Source organism: Lampetra fluviatilis, chromosome 43, assembly GCF_964198595.1.
Source record: "Lampetra fluviatilis chromosome 43, kcLamFluv1.1, whole genome shotgun sequence".
Taxonomy (NCBI): Eukaryota; Metazoa; Chordata; class Hyperoartia; order Petromyzontiformes; family Petromyzontidae; genus Lampetra; species Lampetra fluviatilis.
In genome coordinates, this window is record NC_136317.1 from 2,336,375 (window position 1) to 2,354,088 (window position 17,714).

Below are 17,714 nucleotides of genomic sequence, written 5' to 3' on the forward strand. Positions count from 1 at the left end.
GGATAACTGGGTTGGTGTTTTGTTGGCTGGGCGTTTGGATGGCTGGGCTTTTGGATGCATGGGGGTTTGGTTGGGTAGGTGTTTCGATGGGTGGTTTCGATGGGTGGGCATTTGGCTGGTTGGGCATTTGGCTGGGTGGGCATTTGGCTGGGTGGGCATTTGGCTGGGTGGGCATTTGGCTGGGTGGACATTTAGATGGGTATTGAGATGAGTGGCGGTTTGGGTGGCTGGGTGGATTTTCTGGTAGGGTGGCTTTCCTGAATGAGCGAGCTCACCCGAGTGTTTTTTTTTCTCTCTTGCAAGGCAATGCAGTGGCTGTCACTCACACCTCACCGACCACCCAAATCAGACACCACACACACACCCACGCGAACCATTGGACCGACGCGATGGGGGAGGTTAGCGTTAGTGGGCGGTGTGACTGGCCCTTTTCGAAGACAGTGCTACGACGATTGGCTCCGCAGTGATATTCCTGGATAGGGGAAGGTTTTTTTTCTTTCAAAACCAGTGGGCCGATGCTGCAGTTGGTGCTGTGGTAGAGCGAAATAATGTGCTCCACGTATTTATATGGAGGGTTAGTGTGCATTTACGAAGGCGGATACTGTACGTTCAAGCGTGCTGCTGAATGGTGATTTATCGGTAGGTGTCTCTGTTTTTGTGTGTGCAGAGGACAAACGCATCAGCACACAAAGACATTTGAACACATCCGTACATATACATACGCGTATGCAGACATGTACATGGTCATACGCGTACGGTACGTGAACTCAAGCACCTACACATCCACACACGTGTCAGACACGTACAGACGAATGTCCATACACATACACGCATGTCGGCACGTGTGTGGCAGTACACGTAGACTGTAGTAGGTATGTGCATACACAATCATACACACGTACAGTCATAGATCGTGTGCATTTCCCGTGTAGCCTTAACAGACTGTAGGGGCAAGTGCTGTTAGCGAGTAGCACCTATGACGGCCGACACTGGTACACGAGGGGGTGGGTGGCCAGCACCACGCCCGACCGCCTTTGTCTCCCCAGTGGCGATGTTTACACACCGTACCAGGTACACATTTGAGGCTGAGTCGACCTAGGGGAAGCCCAGGACGGATTCAGATAATTGTTACTGGCGGTGTTGGCCGTGAGCGGGAATCGAACTCGGGTCGCCGGGTTCGTAGCACAGCGTGGCGCTAACCACTCCACCACCGCTCCTCATAACACATATATGGACATGTGCGTACATACAGTACACACATGTGCACATACAGTACACGCATGTGCACGTACAGTACACACTCGCTGCTACGGTGGCGGCGTTGGGCAGAATCGAAGTAACACAACAAAATAATCAGACAAAATGCGTTTGCGTTGTTAACTCACGTATATTGTATTGTTTCTATTTGTGCACATCCACGACCCCGGACCGGTTTCACACGCTGTGTCTCATCAGCAGTCTCAGACTTGCTGAGCCACTGGTTTAACACGAGACACACTATGGACTGGTTTCCACACGCTGTGTCTCATCAGCAGTCCCAGACTTGCTTGAGCCACTGGTTTAACACGAGACACACTATGGATCGGTTTCCACACGCTGTGTCTCATCAGCAGTCTCAGACTTGCTTGAGCCACTGGTTTAACACGAGGAACACTATGGACCGGTTTCCATACGCTGCGTCTCATCAGCAGTCCCAGACTTGCTTGAGCCACTGGTTTAACACGAGACACACTGGATCGGTTTCCACACGCTGTGTCTCATCAGCAGTCTCAGGCTTGCCTGAACCAATGCTGAATTGCCAGATCTTCATAGACAAAGACCCTCTCTGTCAAATATTGGTCCTGGGTTGACGCATAACGATATAATGAACAACACAGAATACTCATTAGCGTGGAGAATAGCCAATAACAAAGTCAGAATCTTTATGCAGACTGGAGGAATCCGATGAGCTATGAAGCTCTTGATGGCAATGTCCAGTATTTCACAGGTAGAACGGTTAAGCAAGACCTGTTTGACTTTAAAAATAAACGATATATTTTTGTTCACATATCCCCATCTGCCCCATGTGGACTACGGGATGTGTGAAAACATCACGGGAAGGTGTTGACTTTGGACTGTGCAGCACACAGCACGTTCTGCAACTACACCGTGCGTGTGTACAGGGGCAGGAGGCAGTCTGTGGCCGTGTTATGATAATTGGAGCTTCTGGTTTGCACGCACAAAGACACGGTACACCATCACCCCTCTACACACGCGTAGCAGTCGGCCGCACGGTGGCTTGGAGATGTTAGCTACCTCGCCTGGTACACAGGAGGTCGTGGGTTCGATCTCGACCCTGACGCCTGCTGTATATTTGGAATTTGCGTCTCTCTCTCTCATCATCATCACGGTGGCTATGAGATGTTAACTACCTCGCCTGGTACACAGGAGGTCGTGGGTTCGATCCCGACCCTGACGCCTGCTGCTGTATATTTGAAGTTTGCGTCTCTCTCATCATCATCATCACGGTGGCTATGAGATGTTAACTACCTCGCCTGGTGTGCAGGAGGTCGTGGGTTCGATTTCGACCCTGACGCCTGCTGCCTTATATTTGGAGTTTGCGTGTCTCTCTCTCATCATCATCACGGTGGCTATGAGATATTAACTACCTCGCCTGGTATACAGGAGGTCGTGGGTTCTAACCCGACCCTGACGCCTGCTGCTGTATATTTTGAGTTTTCGTGTCTCTCATCATCATCATCACGGTGGCCAGGAGATGTTAACTACCTCGCCTGGTGTGCAGGAGGTCGTGGGTTCTATCCCGACCCTGACGCCTGCTGCTGTATATTTGGAGTTTGTGGTGTCTTTCTCTCGCTCCCCGTGGTCGCGTGGATTTTTCTCCGGTTCCTCTGGGGTTTTCCCTCCACATTTAGAATCGACCTCACTCGTTCGGAGTATTCGCCTGCCATAAATGTCCATGCGACGCTCACACCACTTTGTTTAGCTGTCATCTGTGGCGAGGTCGCTTCTGAAAAAATTAACCCGTAAAAACAAAGTTTTTCACTATAAATCCTTTATATGCGTGTTCAATGGGCCACAACCCAGCCCACATTGGTCCTTGAAACGGGCGGCTAGAGTCCTCTCGTCCTCTGGCTTGAGATGGCTGCCACCTATGGGTCAGATGATTGTCTGCCACCATTAAGCAATTGGTAATTAAATATAATGTTTTTTTTCCTAAAAGGTGTAAAATTTTGGAATTTTTTTTCACGAAAATACATTGTCACGCACAACGAGTCTGTGTGCAAAATGTCACGGGAAGTGGGTTAAAAAACGACGGAAAGATTTGCACGGTCGTAAGCAAGCAAGCAAGTGAACTTAATATAAAGGATTTAAAAAGAAACAACTAACACAGCTCCGTGGGCCCTATCTGGTGAAACGAAAGTAGTTTTTTTTAACATGACCGCATGTTTCGATTTAAAGCTTTAGTGACTGCAGGGATTCATCTTCTTGGTTCTTTCGGTAAAGTCACGTAGAAGGGAAATAATAAAATAATAAAAATAAAACATAATAAAATACAATTCTCACGACGTTTCGGCCACAACGCAAGCAGCCGTCCTCAGGTGAAGACCAGGTCTGTCGGGGAGACAGCGATTCAGACGCTGTCTCCCCGACAGACCTGTTCTTCACCAGTGCCTGACACTGTCTTCCCGACAGACCTGTTCTTCACCTGAGGACGGCTGCTTGCGTTGTGGCCGAAACGTCGTGAGAATTATTTTATTATCTTTTATTATTTTATTATTTCCCTTCTACGTGACTTTACCGAAAGAACCAAGAAGATGACCGCACGTGTCGCCTTAACTCTCGGGGTAAGTTAGCGAGCACCTATGAAGGTCGGCACGGCACACGAGAGGGGTGTGTGGCCAGCACCACGCCCGACCGCCTTTGTCTCCCCGGTAGCAATGTTAGCACGTCGCAGCCAGGTGTGTTTTCATTTGAGGCTGAGTCGACCTAGGGCAGGCCCAGGACCGGTTCAAATATTCGCTGTCACTCTTTAATTGCTCGTGCACGGGAATCGAGCTCGGGTGGGCCGCGTTCGCAGCGGAGTGCGCTAACCACTGCGCCACCGCTCCCCACAACAACAACAACAGCCATTCGTCACAAGTGGCGGTGACGTCGGCACGGCGCTCGTGCCAGGCTAGGTGCACTTTAAGGCCACGTGAAGTGTCGAAGGCAGGTCACGGGACAGACCCGGTTACCCATGGCTTGACTGAGATGACCGGCAAATGCACCACCTGTGCTCCCCCATTGTGCTACCTGGCTGCGTTTTATCCGCCCAGCGCTCTATTCGTTGTTGTGAGCGTCGCCCCCCTCCCGTTGTTGCTGGAGGGCGACTGCCTCCAACTGCGTCCTTCACGAGCCTCCTCCACAGAGGCCGATCTTGACACCGCTGGTTACCAGTCTTCGGCAAGTCCGCTCAGCTCCACATCCTCCTGCACCAAATCAGCTCCATCTCTTCTCTGGCCCGTGTCCGTACCCGTTGGGCCCCCTCGATGCGGCCAAATAAAACCTGCTTGGCCATGCGGTGGCCGGGCATGTGGGCTACATGACCCAGACAACGTCAGCCTTGGCCGCCGGAGGAGCTCACCGATGGGGCTTTGTCCAGATCTTTTGTCCAAACATTTCAAATATCAGCAGCATCGTCACGCGGCTGATAAAAAGATAATGCCGCCCGAATGATTCATTCAGAGCGAGACCTCTGCAGCCAAACCGCAGCTGGGCATGAGCACACTGCCCAGGTATGGTTACTCCTGCATGGATATGCATATATAGCCTCTACAGACCGTTTCGGAAAGTACTGTTAGCACACGAGGAGGGATGGGTGGCCAGCACCACGCCCGGCCGCCTTTGTCTCCCGAGTGGCGATGATTTTACACACCGCACCAGGTACTCATTTGAGGGCTGAGTCGACCTAGGGGAGGCCCAGGACCGGTTCAGATAATCGTCACCGGTGGTGTTCGCCGTGAACGGGAATCGAATTCGGTTCGCCTGGTTCGTAGCGCAGCGCTGCCACTTTTTCCACATCCACACGGACACACACACACCAGACAAATATCCCCCGTATAGCCTGTAACAGACTTTTGGGGCAAGTGCTGTTAGCGAGTAGCACCGATGAAGGCCAGTGACACACACACGGACACATACCACACACACGGTGACACACACACGGTGACACACACACGGTGACACACACACGGTGACACACACACGGGGACACACACACCACATACTGTGTGACACACGGTGACACACGGAGCGCGTGTAATAGGAGGAGTAGCGAAGGCGATGCTGCTGCTGCTGTGTCATCATAGCCCCGTGTGCGCGCACACACATACATCCACATAGACAAACATCCACATAGACACACATCCACATAGACACACATCCACATAGACACACATCCACATAGACACACATCCACATAGACACACATCCACATAGACACACACACATTCACACAGACCCACACACACCACACACAGACCCACACACACAACACAGACCCACAAAGACTCACACACAGACTCTCACACCCACAGACCCTCACACCCACAGACTATCACACCCACAGACCCACACAATCACACACACACACCGGCTCGCACACAGACCCTCACACCCACAGACTATCACACCCACAGACTCACACACAATCACACACACACCGGCTCGCACACAGACTCTCACACACATAGACTATCACACCCACAGACTCACACACAATCACACACACCGGCTCGCACATAGACTCTCACACCCACAGACTCTCACACCCACAGACTCTCACACGAACATACTCTGACACCCACAGACCCACACAATCACACACACACCGGCTCGCACACAGACTTTCACACCCACAGACTCTCACACCCACAGACTCTCACACGCACAGACTCTCACACCCACAGACCCACACAATCACACACACACCGGCTCGCACACAGACTCTCACACCCACAGACTCTCACACGCACAGACTCTCACACCCACAGACCCACACAATCACACACACACCGGCTCGCACACAGACTCTCACAACCCACAGACTCTCACACCCACAGACTCACACACAATCACACACACACCGGCTCGCACACAGACTCTCACACACATAGACTATCACACCCACAGACTCACACACAATCACACACACACCGGCTCGCACACAGACTCTCACAGCCCACAGACTCTCACACCCACAGACCCACACAATCACACACACCGGCTCGCACACAGACTCTCACACGCACAGACTCTCACACCCACAGACCCACACAATCACACACACCGGCTCGCACACAGACTCTCACACCCACAGACCCACACAATCACACACACACCGGCTCGCACACAGACTCTCACACCCACAGACCCACACAATCACACACACACCGGCTCGCACACAGACTATCACAACCCACAGACTCTCACACCCACAGACCCACACAATCACACACACACCGGCTCGCACACAGACTCTCACACCCACAGACTCACACACAATCACACACACACCGGCTCGCACACAGACTCTCACACACATAGACTATCACACCCACAGACTCACACACAATCACACACACACCGGCTCGCACACAGACTCTCACAACCCACAGACTCTCACACCCACAGACTCACACACAATCACACACACACCGGCTCGCACACAGACTCTCACACACATAGACTATCACACCCACAGACTCACACACAATCACACACACACCGGCTCGCACACAGACTCTCACAGCCCACAGACTATCACACCCACAGACCCACACAATCACACACACCGGCTCGCACACAGACTCTCACACGCACAGACTCTCACACCCACAGACCCACACAATCACACACACCGGCTCGCACACAGACTCTCACACGCACAGACTCTCACACCCACAGACCCACACAATCACACACACCGGCTCGCACACAGACTCTCACACCCACAGACCCACACAATCACACACACACCGGCTCGCACACAGACTATCACAACCCACAGACTCTCACACCCACAGACCCACACAATCACACACACACCGGCTCGCACACAGACTATCACAACCCACAGACTCTCACACCCACAGACCCACACAATCACACACACACCGGCTCGCACACAGACTCTCACACCCACAGACTCACACACAATCACACACACACCGGCTCGCACACAGAGTCTCACAAACCCACAGACTCTCACACCCACAGACTATCACACCCACAGACCCACACAATCACACACACAATCACACACGCACAATCACACACACACCGGCTCGCACACAGACTCTCACACCCACAGACTCACACACAGTCACACACACACCGGCTCGCACACAGACTCTCACAACCCACAGACCCACACAATCACACACACACCGGCTCGCACACAGAATCTCACACCCACAGACCCACACAATCACACACACCGACTCGCACACAGACTCTCACAATCCACAGACTCTCACACCCACAGACCCACACAATCACACACACACCGGCTCGCACACAGACTCTCACCCCCACAGACCCACACAATCACACACACCGACTCGCACACAGACTCTCACAATCCACAGACTCTCACCCCCACAGACCCACACAATCACACACACACCGGCTCGCACACAGACTCGCTGCGCGGGGGAGGGAGGGAGCGTCGTGGACACGCGCATGGAACAAGAGGAGGACAACACGCACGGTGAGGCCGGTTCCACGCTGCCGTGTCCGTGCGTGTACCTGTGTGTGTACCTGTGTGTGTCTCCGTGTGTGTACCTGTGTGTGTCTTTCCGCGTGTGTGTGTCTCCGTGTGTGTACCTGTGTGTACACGTGTCTCCGTGTGTGTGTACCTGTGTGTGTCTCTCCGTGTGTGTGTCTCTCCGTGTGTGTCTATCCGTGTGTGTCTCCGTGTGTGTACCTGTGTGTGCACGTGTCTCCGTGTGTGTACGTGTGTCTCCGTGTCTGTGTGTGTTTGTGTGTACATGTGTGTGTGTACGTGTGTGTGTACGTGTTGTGGGGAGCGGTGGTGTAGTGGTTAGCGCTACGCTGCGCTATGAACCCGGCTACCCGGGTTCGATTCCCGTTCACGGCCAACACCGGTGACGATTATCTGAACCGGTCCTGGGCCTCCCCCTAGGTCGACTCAGCCTTAAACGAGCACCCCGGGTGCTGTGTGTAATCATCGCCACTGGAGAGACAAAGGCGGCCGGGCGTGGTGCTGGCCACCCACTCCCTCGTGTACCGTTCCGGCCTTCATAGGTGCTCGCTAACAGCACTTGCCCCTACAGTCTGTTACGGGGGATCTTTGTATTTTATCTTTGTGCATGTGTCTATGTGTACACGTGGTGTATGTGTGTGTACACGTGGTGTGTGTGTGTGTACACGTGGTGTATGTGTGTACACGTGGTGTATGTGTGTGTACACGTGGTGTATGTGTGTGTACACGTGGTGTATGTGTGTGTGTGTATACGTGGTGTATGTGTGTATACACGTGGTGTGTGTGTACACGTGGTGTGTGTGTGTACACGTGGTGTGTGTGTGTACACGTGGTGTGTGTGTGTACACGTGGTGTGTGTGTGTACACGTGCTGTATGTGCGTGTGTGTACACGTGCTGTATGTGCGTGTGTGTACACGTGGTGTGCGTGTGTGTACACGTGGTGTATGTGTGTGTACACGTGGTGTATGTGTGTGTACACGTGTTGTATGTGTGTGTGTACACGTGCTGTATGTGTGTATAAGTGTAGCGATTAGCGCGCTGCGCTACGAACCCGGCGACCCGAGTTAATTTCCTGCTCAGGGCCAACACCAGCGACGGATTATCTGAACCTGTCCCGGGCCTCCCTCTAGATCGACTCGGCCTCAAACGAGCACCCGGTGCGGTGTGTAGTAAACATCGCCACTGGGGGAGACAAAGGCGGCCGGGCGTGGTGCTGTCTACCCACCCCCTCGTGTGCCACAGTGCCGGGAGCCTTCATAAGGTGCCCGGGAGCCTTCATAAGGTGCCCGGGAGCCTTCATAAGGTGCCCGGGAGCCTTCATAAGGTGCCCGGGAGCCTTCATAAGGTGCCCGGGAGCCTTCATAAGGTGCCCGGGAGCCTTCATAAGGTGCCCGGGAGCCTTCATAAGGTGCCCGGGAGCCTTCATAAGGTGCCCGGGAGCCTTCATAAGGTGCCCGGGAGCCTTCATAAGGTGCCCGGGAGCCTTCATAAGGTGCCCGGGAGCCTTCATAAGGTGCCCGGGAGCCTTCATAAGGTGCCCGGGAGCCTTCATAAGGTGCCCGCGAACGGCACTTGCCCCAGCAGCCTGCTACAGGCTACACGGGGGATCTTTGTCTTTGTCTCCGCGTGTCCCTTTGTGTCTGTGGCGGCCTTCAGAGGGGTACGCTCACAGCACTCGCCCCACGGTCTGATCACGGATCCGTGTTTGTGTGTCTGTGTGTGTCTCTGTGTGTGTCTGTCTGTGTGTCTGTGTGCGTGTCTGTGTGTTTGTGTGTCTGTGTGTGTCTGTGTGTATGTCTGTGTGTATGTCTGTGTGTGATGCCTTTGTTTTTCAGTACTGTACCCACGTATATCGGTATCCGTGCCAGCCTCTGTCTGTGTGTAGGTCTTGGTTTGTGTGTGTGTGTCTCTCCGTGTCTCCGTGTCTTGCTGTGTTAGTGTGTCTTTGTATATATCGGCGTGTGTGTCTCTGCCTTGGTCTCTCCCTGTCTCCGTGTCTTGCTGTGTGTACGCGCTTCTGTGTCTCCACGTGTCTCTGCCCTCGTTTTTGTGCCTGATTTTGTGTGTGTGTATTTGTGTGTGTGTGTGTATTTGTGTGTGTGTTTATGTAACCCTTTATCACTACTTCTGTTTTTAATGCCTCCTTGTGTCTGGCTGTCCACGTGTGTGTTCGTCTTCATGGCTGTTTGTGTGTCCGTATGACTCCATCTCCTTGCCTTTGTCACTGTGCCTCTGTCTTCGTGCGTGTCTCCGTGTGTAGCTGTGTGTGTCTGCCTGTGTCTCGCTGCTGTTGTCTTTTCATCCGTGTGTTGGTCTCATTGTGTCACGGTCCGCCTGTCTCTGTGTGTGTGTTGTCTCAGCATAATTGTTTAATTGTCTCCGTGTCTCCCTTTCTGTATCCGAGTGTGTCTGTCTTTCTGCCTCGCTGTCTGTCTTGGTTTATTTTCGCCTTGTCTCCCTCTGTCTCTGCGCGTGTCTAAGTGCGTGTCTGTCATTTTTGTATCTCTGTGTCTCTACTTGACTTTACAGTCTGTACTGATGCGTCTGTTGTGTCTTTTAGTCGATAACGTGTTGAGCCTCCAACTCTAATGTCTCGCTAGAATGTATCCATCTTCCTGTATTTGTCTTTATGCCATATCCCTACGTTGTGTCTACATTGGATTGCCCGCTCCATTATATCTGATATATCGCTCACTGGGAGGTCGCTCATTCTTTTCTGCTGCCCCCAATGTCTGGGAATCCCGACCTCCCCCCCCTAGCCAACGATGGTATCGACTCCCTGGCCCACGTTCAATAACCTGGGGCATTAGTCTGCCAGTAGGGGGGGGCGATGATGATTGCTTTGTACAGTCCCAATTGAGTTTTCGAATCCGGCATTTGTTTGAGTCTACAAGTGCTCCCAGCAAAGGAACGTGGAATTTCCACGCCTGTCTTGGGCACCGCTCCATAATCACTGTAGTAGGGGGGGGGGGACACTTTGACATTTTGACCTTGGCTTGATGATACGTAGTTTGCACATCTGTAAGGATACACGGTGTGAACAGCTTCATAGCTTCGTCTCTGCATCAGTCGGCCTGTCACAGCGTGCTCCCGAGTAATTTGCGTCACGCAGAGTCCAGTGAGGGCTCACTCCCTCGGGAATAACTCGAGGACCGATGGTATTGAAGACGAAGCTGTAATTCATCCAGATGAATATTCGTGGCTCAGCGGTAGAGCGAGCAGCTGCTCGCAATTGGAAGGTTGCGAGTTCAAATCCTGGTTGTGGGGGTTGACTCGGTCCATCATCCCTATGGGGTCGATACAGTTGCTACCGTAATTTTTTTGGAGAAGTCAATGTTGGTTGTCCTATGGAGAGACACGCCCCTGCCATATGAACGTGACATTTCCCCCACTGACCTTAGGGCTGTAAATGAGAAATGAGCACCGATGTGTCAATGCTTATTTCAGCAGGAAATTGCTTTGCATGTTTTGTGCAAAACCTACGACCTTTAACCAAAACTGCATTTTTTTTGGGCTTAGATCGTGTGAATATAAATGTGTCATAAACCCACCCAGGATGGCTTCTTCGCAATGCTGGCAATCGCCTGATGATGTGTGGTGTAATCACCAGCGAATCGTTGTTAACTCAAATTGTAAATGTTGTGGTTTTACTCTACAACACAGCGATGGTGCTGAAGTTGCCACGTTCTGTTCACGTGACAAACCTTACTAATTGGCTGTGTGCCGGGTGGAGGTGGCTTCACGACACATTTATATTTCGGCAATCTAACCCAGAAAATCAAACCGCGTTTTAATGAATGTGGGAGAGAAAGTGCTTCGCTGTGGTGGCTGGAGACTGTGGGAGGCACGGGGGTGGGGGGGGGAGTTGCCACAATCATCGATTTGAAACTATTTCTCTGAACCGAGCTCGTGGATTGAGTAGAATAATCCAACGTATCATCATCATCGTCGTCGTCATCGTCACGGTTCATGGGCAGGCAGCCCGCAGGTTTCCACTGCACGTTTCATCACTTGATTCCAAAATATACAAATTCAATTACATTCGAAATTTAAACGCTTTCTATTATTCTTTCTCAGTGTCCGCCCACACGAATACACTCCTCTTTGTCTTTTCCACATTAATCCTTAAGTCCTGCATCCTTTTCTGACCCATGCAGCATATGAAAACTTTCCTGCGGTACTACACAGCTTTCTTCCATCAGATGTGTGATCCAGCGTGTGTGTGCTGCGCTACGAACCTGGCGACCCGGGTTCGATTCCCGCTCACGGCTAACACCAGTGACGATTATCTGAACCGGTCCTGGGCCTCCCCTAGGTCGACTCAGCCTTAAATGAGTACCTGGTGCGGTGTGTAAACATCGCCACTGGGGAGACAAAGGCGGTCGGGCGTGGTGCTGGCCACCCACCCCCTCGTGTACCGTTCCGGCCTTCATAGGTGCTCGCTAACAGAACTTGCCCCTACAGTCTGTTAAGGCTATACGGGGCATCTTTATCTTTATATATTCTCACCGTTCCGAGCGCCGGCCAAGACCGAATTTCTGTGTCATTTACAAAATGTCATTTCATAGGCGACCAATATTTACTTTTCGGATAATGTCGGGATTATTATCGGTAACCCCCTACATTAAAAAAAAATGTAGTTTAAAATTTACGTTTTGGGTGATTAATTTTCTCAGCCGTCTTGAGATGTTGATTTTGGGTATCGGGTGAGCACGGAGTGGTGACTGAGCGATTGGTGAGTGGTGTTAGCTGAGGTTGTCAGTCAATTAGTGGGTGTCCGGTGGGTGGTGAGTGTCTCAGGCAGGTGAGTGTTGTGTATCTGGTCATTGTCTCGGGAGAAATGAGTGTTTGGTGAATATCTGGTGACTGGTGACTTTCTGGTGAATGTATAAGGAAACTGGCTAGCGTTGGTGCCTGGTGTGTGGTGAATGTGAGTGGTGAGTGTCAGGTGAGTGTCAGGTGAGTGTCGGGTGAGCTGGAGTGATCCATAGAGGGCAGATTGCCCTGCGGTTTATATATCCCCATGTGTGTGAAATGACTCAACTGTGCTGAACGTACACAAAGACAAACACAGACAAAGATCCCCCGTATAGCCTTAACAGACTGTTGGGGCAAGTGCTGTTAGCCAGCACCTATGAAGGCTGGAACGGTACACGAGGGGGTGGGTGGCCAGCACCACGCCCGGCCGCCTTTGTCTCCGTAGTGGCGATGTTTACGCACCGCACCGGGTACTCATTTGAGGCTGAGTCGACCTAGGGGAGGCCCAGAACCGGTTCAGATAATCGTCACTGGGTGTTTGCCGTGAGCGGGAATCGAACCCGGGTCGCCGGGTTCGTAGCGCAGCGCGCTAAACCGCGACACCACCGCTCCCCACACACAACACACACACACACAGACACACTCACGGACTTTCATTGCTATCCACATTCATTGCTCGCAATTCCGCACTAAAAGCCTCTCCATTGAAATGGTCCCAACGAATGCAACTGGCCCCTTTTGTTTGAATCGGAGGAGCCCTTTTTAGAATGACAATAAAAAACAACCCCCCCCAGGCATCCCATAGCCAACACCCCCAACCTTAGCATTAGCCCTCACCCCAACCTCACAGCAACCCCCCCCCCATTCACGAGAAAACCTCCCTTTTCTACCACATCTCCACCCCCCCCTACACAAGCACAACCTCACAATTGGAGGTGTCTCGGAGGGACCGCCGTTCCAGAGTCGTTGAGCCAGGGCACCCAGATTGCAATCCCGAACTCGAATCATCGGTTTCGTGCGACCTGCCTCCGGGTTGAACTGATTTCAAGTGTAGCAAGTTGTTGATGGCCTTGGCTCGGTCACCAGAAACTGTGCACACACACACACACAACAAACCAGCCCCCCCCTCCCACCACCTCCCTTCACATAAAATATGCTCTTCACTGAATGGGGGATCATCCCGTCTTGAAGAACTAAAGCTCTAATGTTTGTTCAACTGCGCAGAGTGACGATAATACGATACTCCGCTAAATCACTGCGTACATTCGGCAGTCGTGCGTATGAATGCGTCAGAAAGTAAAACGTGCTTAAGTGTATGTACACAAGGGAGCAGACATCGCAGCTATCACGAGTTTCACCTGAAGACGAACGCTTGCGTTGCGTTCGAAACGTCGTGATTTATTTTATTTCTACCCTCGTGACTTTACCGAAAGGACCAAAGAGTATGGATTCCTGCAGTCACGAAAGCTTCAAATCAAGATTTTATGTACACACCTGCGTACATGTACCTCGGTATTCGTTCTCGGTCCTTTGCCAGTCCACTGCTGGATGAAGGTCTACACCATTGCTGTGTAGGTCGCGACGGATTGTTTGACCATACTTCACCATGCTGGTTCAGTGCGGGCTGGGGAAGGGATTGAGCGGTTCAGAGCCAGCTAGAATATCTACCCGCCACACCGATGTTAGACCTGACCGAAAGTTGAGCTCAGACCTCCAGGGTTTGATGGCACAGTGTAGCAATCGCCGCGCCATGTTTGGTACATTGAGTCTGGATTAATGGGATTTCACCAAAGCACAAGCTGAAGGCAAATTATAAGCAGAGCCATGCAAGTTTAGACGAGACGCATTAAACATTTGATTGTGTCTGCCCATCCTCTGTTAATCCTCCCTTTAATGATCGGATCTCTGGGTACGTGGGTGTGAATGTCGTCATATACGATCAGACACTCATAAGTACAGTACTCCAAAATGTGTATTATTCCACAAAGAAATGTTGTTGACGACTTGATTCAACTTTTTATATTTAAAGACGTACCCATCGGAAACCGCTCCGTTTTAAGATTCCGTTCCTTTTCATTAGAAAGAACACAAATTTATTAACTTAATACTCTGAGGGGAAGCTCCTGTCTCTTACCGTTCTCAAATTATTCAGATTTGAACATCATAAAATACAATTTTTTTTCGTTAAAAACCGTTTGAGTCAGAAATATCTCAAATAACAATAAAAGATAGAAAAACGGTTCTCGCTTAAATTTTATTTTCTGTTTAACGCTTTCAAACTAAGAAACCCGCAATCTTATATGTTGAACGGTTTCTGAAGGACACCATGCACATGAACATGTTTGTGGGGCACTTAAAATCGAGATTTGGAGGCCTTAAAATGAAAAGCCACGGATTTCCAGATGGTTCTGTTGGTTGTGGTCTAAAAGCTACCTGTGTACCACATTGCAGCTTCCTACCTTGTCGAGAAGTAGAGGAGTTTGAGACATACAGATGAAGGTCTTTATTTGTATAGATGACTGGGATATGTGTGTGTGTGTGCGCATGCGTATCTATGTCATTCGGTCGGTCCTTTAGACCCAAGTGCGTATGCATGTGCATGTTGGTGCATATCCCTTGTATAGGGGACGTGGTAATGTGGTGATTAGTGCACGGCGCTTACAGGCCTGGCGATCCGAGTTCAATGCCTGCTCGCAGCCAACATCCGCGACGAATATCTAAACCAGTCCTGGGCCAGCCCTTCGCGAGCATTAAATACAGGTACCTGATGTGTGCAAACATCAGCACCGGGGAGACAAAGGCGGCCGGGTGTGGTTCTGGCCGCATCGCCCACTCAATAGACGCCCCCGTGCAAAACTTTCTCCAGCAGTCTTTAAGGCTATACGGGGGATCTTTGTCTTTGTTGCTTAAGCGCGTGTTTCTGCGCGTGCTAAACGCGTGCATCTGTGGGCATCTTTGGGGTTGTGTGTATTCATGTCGGTATGCGTGTTGCGGTTGTTGAGTGCGTGGGTTGTTTGTTTGAATAGGCTTCCCAGCACGTGGAGTGGAACGTCGGACATTGTGCCAAACAACACTCGGTACAACGCAAACACGGGTCGTAGAGCTGTTCAGCGCAACTGCACAAGTAACTTAGCCGAGTTTTGTTTCTTAGTCCCGGATTGAATTGGATAAAAAATTAACTCGTAAAAACAAAGTTTTTCACTATAAATCCTTTATATGCGTGCCAGCCCACATTGGTCTTTGAAACGGGCGGCTAGAGTCATCTCGTCCTCTGGCTTGAGATGGCTGCCACCTATAGGTCAGATGATTGCCTGCCACCATTAAGCAATTGGTAATTAAATATAAAAAAAAAATTCCTAAAATGTTGAAAATTTATGAAAAAAATTTTCACGAAAATAAATTGTCACGCACAACGAGTGTGCAAAATGTCAGCTCGATTGGATCACGGGAAGTGGGTTAAAAAACGACCGAAAGATTTGCACGGTCGTAAGCGCGCAAGCAAGCAAGTGAACTTAATATAAAGGATTTAAAAAACCGAAGTTGACATGATGGTTAACGTAAGAATCCGGTTTCATCGCGGGCAGCTGAAGAAACATGGATTGGAATTTAGGATCTCAGTAGTGCTGACTCAACACTGACTCCTAAAACGTCCAACTCCCTCGTTGTAAAACCTAATAGAATTAATCAGATGAATAGAGTCTCAGGCACAGTATTGATCAAAGGCACGATCGTCATTCCGTTGAGTATATCATTTCAGCGTCGTTTATTTAGACTGCCAAGAGCCCACTTAGACTCATTCGCTGTCAAACCGAGACACGGATGAGAGTGGGTAAGCGTGTAGAATTGCGTGCGTATTTCTCTCGTTCGGTTTGTCGAATGAGTGGCTGCCGACTTGTGGCATGTCACGAGCAGTCGTCGGGTTGAGGAGACTGGCCTCGGCCATGGTAAGGTGGAATATCCACCGCTGGCTCTGCACCGCCCTGGAGATTAGCGCCGCCAAAGGAGGAAGACTGGGACCAGTTCGTGAAGCGTCTTTTGGGTGCGATTCCGCCGATGCGAGGCAGTTGACATCGTCCGAACGTCGTACGCATGCGGTCATCGCAATAATCACGTTTATAAGAACATGACCACCATTGTCATCAACATCATTACCATCATCATCATCAATCATCGTAGTCGCTGTGGTTTGCGTTGAGCGTAGCTGCCAATCGTTTGACGCAAGGCAAACGGCATCCATAGCACGCGCAATTTGCATGTTGCGCGCGTGTCTCTCCTTTCTGTGTGTCAGATGCACTGCAGTCCGATTGGTCAGCTCCGTTTGTGGGCAGAAATAGCATCATGACATCATGATGCTGGTGCCAGCACAAACTTTCCCTCCCCCCAGCCGAATGATTTGCTGCCGGGGCTGGGTGTGCAGTGGTGCCATGCCCATTCATTCCTCCGGGTAAATTGGTGGCCTTCCCTGACATTGTTGTGATTGCAACACCACGCGGCTCTTGATGGACAAGTTATACGACGAGTAATAATGTACAAGTTCTCTGCCAGGCCGCGGGGGGTTTGTTTGACCATGCTGGTCAGTGCGCGTCGGTGTAAAGGTGGGGGTCCAGGACCGATTCAGATCAAGCTGCGGACCTCCAAGGCACTCGATGGGTTAACCTCGCAATGTTTACGGGAACTGGCCCTTCCCCCCCCCCTCAACCATTATATATACGGAGTGGTATTTCCTGTAATCTCTCATTTACTTGATACAGCTGTCGGGCTGTGACGGTTCCACCTGAAGACGGAAGCTTGTGTTGCCTCCGAAACGTCGTGATTTTTATTTTATTTTACTTTTATTAATTTTAATTTTTTACCTACGTGACTTTACCGAAAAAAACCTAAGAATATGAATCCTTGCAGTCACGAAAGCTTCAAATCTAGAACTGACCCGTGTTTATACTCCGACGAGGTCCTCGAGATCTTCGTATTGTCTTCTTCTTCTAAGCACTCCGAGGTCCAGGCTCCGTTGCTGGGACGATTGGGCTTTTGCCACTGCACAGCGTCCCGATGTTTGGAACACCATCACCTTTCTTCTTGGTTCTTTCGGTAAAGTCACGTAGAATGGAAATAATAAAGTAATAAAAAGAAAGTATAATAAAATTTTATATTATATTATTATGTTTTATTTTTATTTTATTATTTCCATTCTAC

General features: G+C 50.7%; 1 long non-coding RNA gene across 1 annotated transcript in view; it reads left to right on the top strand.

Moving 5' to 3' along the window:
- Positions 1-427: 427 nt before the first annotated feature.
- The window catches only part of LOC144946929 (uncharacterized), a 45,838-nt gene continuing 28,551 nt past the window's right edge, over positions 428-17,714 (top strand). The window contains exons 1-2 of the long non-coding RNA XR_013639957.1: positions 428-639; positions 7,681-7,750. This is a non-coding gene — a long non-coding RNA (uncharacterized LOC144946929). The remainder of the gene's footprint in view (positions 640-7,680; positions 7,751-17,714) is intronic.